Below are 3,302 nucleotides of genomic sequence, written 5' to 3'. Positions count from 1 at the left end.
AGTGGGGTTTTAGGGAAGGTTTGACAGTGTCTGCCTGGTCTTCCCCTTACTTCCAGCCCTGAATGCTTTCTCTTCCTATTAATGAATATTGGTCATCAGTCACTACCTATGGTAATATGATGTCAATTGTGAAACCAGCTATATATTCCATACAAACGATTAGGAAAAGAATTACAGAGCTTTCAAAGTTCTCTGTAAATGCTTTTTTGAAGTCCCTGTTTAATTTCAACTGAGGTTGCAAACGTAGCTGAAAAGTTGGTAGTGAGAATGAGAATTGCATTTCCTGAGGGGAAGTGATCAGTTGGGGCCAGAGGAAAGCAGCTAGGGGAAACCAGTGATCAGTTGGGGCCAGAGGAAAGCAGCTAGAGGAAACCACTTTTTCCTTTCTCTGGTCTTGCTGGATGTGTTTGTGTGTAAGAAAGCAAGTCAGAGTAAGAGGTATTTACTGTGTCTCTACAGTGAAGTGCTGTCTTCTAGAAGATTAAATCTTGTATAGGACTGATAATGTTTTAAGTAGTAAGTATGTGGTTTTTTTCTCTCTACCTGAGAAAAGTCTTTCTGGAGCTACATGTTTGTGTGTTTGCTGATTTCCTGAAAGTATATATTATTTCTTTTGTTTTCTATTCATTATAGCAAACATTTTTAGGGACAAGATCTGAGATAATCACATCAAATAAATGTAATAATTCAAATGTCTCAAGTTTGATTTACACATATCTTGTAACACACACACACTTTCAGAGCTGCTCCCTAGGATTTCCTGTATTGTTACCTTGATGTTGGCTCTCAGTTGTATATCAACCATCTGTCAGAGACAAGAGGTGTTTGTCCACAGAAGTGAGCTGTGCACAGAAGACAGAAAAGTCTTAGACATTCTTAGCAGTGATGTTTTATGTTTTGTAACCACCAAATGAAGGTCCAGAGGTTCTTATGTGTTCTTAGAAAATTTTAATGGATGCTTAGCAATCATTGTGATTGTTTGTTTGTTCTCTTTAAGAGAATAGACAAAAAAGTCTTTCTTCTAACAAAGTTCTAGATTTTCCTTTAAAGTGAAGGATTTTCTGCTGTGCCTGGAGATATTTTCCAACTGCACTTTAGCAACAATATTGCTAATTCCACTCTTCCCTTCTGCTTGCACCATGATGCCTTGTAGTGAAGTTTGTGTTGTAAGTGCTGTGCTCTTAGAAAGAACACTCATTCGTGTTACTATTTTTACATGTCTCATGAATAGGATAATAGCAGAGCTGATCTCTCTCACCTGGCTTAAGGTCCTCCAGAAGTTGCTTTACTTGACATGAGATAATCCACCTGATTTTGCCATTATGAAAACAACAAAAATTCTATATGCTGTGAAGCAGACCTCATTCCTGGTTATTTCCTTGCCTACTTTACCATATTTACTATGAAGGTGCACATCTGGCCACAGAAGCTGTGATATAAGGAATGTAGATGACAAGCATTCCTGGTGAATAACTTAACAGCTGAGATACAGTAGAGGGCTTTAATTATGGAGCTGGCCTAGCTTCAAGTATACTGTGATGGTGTAGGAAACATACATGATGAACTGGCAGCTCTGTTTGTCATTAAACTATGACACAGCCAAGAGTGCTGCATGGGCATCAGTATATATTGAAACATCTACTTGACTGTGTGATGGTTTAACAGCAATGGTTACATAAACATCATACAGCCTCTGTCTCACTGCCCATCCGCAACAAAACAGATGATAAGTTTTTCTGAACCACCCACTTTTTCAGATGATAAGTTGTTCCTCAACTTCTTGTTTTATCGATGGTATCTTCAAAATGTCTCCAGTTCTTAAAGTGCCACAAGGATGTCCCTGGTTCCCAGGACAAACTTTGAAGTCAAAGGCCGAGTTCCCAGGCTGAGTTCCCAAACTGGCAGTTATTTTCTTCTGTCAGTGTTTAGCAGCCATTTTATATCAGTATTTTCTCAGTATATTCAGGCTGGCCCTGTAACTACTGCCATCAGTGCTATTGCAGAATGTCACTCCATCCAGACAGAGAACACCAACAGTAATGATGAGTTGTGCAAAGGTAACCTATGGATTACTTCTCCATAAAGAAATATGTCATGTCCAGGTCAAGTGAGAAGATACCCTTGAGGTCCTTCATAAATGCTGCTAGGTACATAAGGCTGGATGGCAGACATGCTGTCATGTTGCCATTGATCTTGTCCTTAAATAAATGCCTTCTGTTGGTCATTTGAGTATAAAAACATCCTGGTGTCAGTAGATAGCATCCATGTACCTGGTTAATTGGTTGTAATGCCCAGGAGCCATACTCTGGTCATCAAGGGCCTGCATGATGAAGAACAGATCTCACTCTTAGAGGGTTTCAAATGTTAATAAGAATTCTGTTCATGGCCACTAATCAGTAAGGAAAAGAGTTCTAAGAGAAGCTAGTGAAACTAAATCTCACTAAACTTGAGATTTGGGATGAACATCAGATAGATTCCATCAGGTAACAACCACACATGTATCAGTGTCATAAACTGTGTGTTCACATTGGTGCAAACAGAAAGAACATTGCAACTTGTTCCAGTTTCCAAGAACATGCCAAGTAGCCAGAGTTAAAATTAGAGGCAGCTTTTATTCCCTAAATTCATTGTTTATTTTTACTTATATACATATATATATGTGTGTTATAAATAGAGTGAAAGAGAGAGTAGGCGGAACTACCAGAAATGATCATACATAACAAAAAGAAACTCAGCAGAAAATACAGGAAGTCCTACAATTTTAATACTAAGGAAGATGTTCTTTCAACACTTGAAGAGCCGTTGCCTCAAAGACAGAGTGGATGTCATTTGTTACTTACAAAACTACCGCCAATGATACTCCACTTGGGGATTATATCATGAGAGTATAATTGCTCCCAATGAGATTGATGAGTTGCAAATTTACAAATTTTCTTTCCCTTTTTACCTTCCAAAATGATTCACAAAGTGACCAATGTTCTGCATTTTCACAATGCTTTATTGGGTGAGAAATAACGGTTTTACTTATTGCTCTGCCTGTACCATGAATGTCAAACCCATAGTTAAAAAAAATACGGCATCGATGATGACATCAGAAGCGCAAACATCCCTCAAATATGGTCACAGGTACAATTTTCAAATTTTATTGGAGGTTTTGGTTCTTTCAGATTTGAGATTAATCTGTTGATAATGTCTAAAAAGGTGAACAATATTTCTATTGGTTCCTTCTTATAGCGCATGCTAGGATGTGAATCTATATATTTCCTCCTTTGCAGTCATTTGTGAGGCAGAGAAACCCGTGA

Source organism: Anas acuta, chromosome 1, assembly GCF_963932015.1.
Source record: "Anas acuta chromosome 1, bAnaAcu1.1, whole genome shotgun sequence".
In the NCBI taxonomy this organism is placed as follows: domain Eukaryota; kingdom Metazoa; phylum Chordata; class Aves; order Anseriformes; family Anatidae; genus Anas; species Anas acuta.
The sequence above is the reverse complement of the archived record's forward strand: the minus strand, read 5'-3'. Positions refer to the sequence as shown.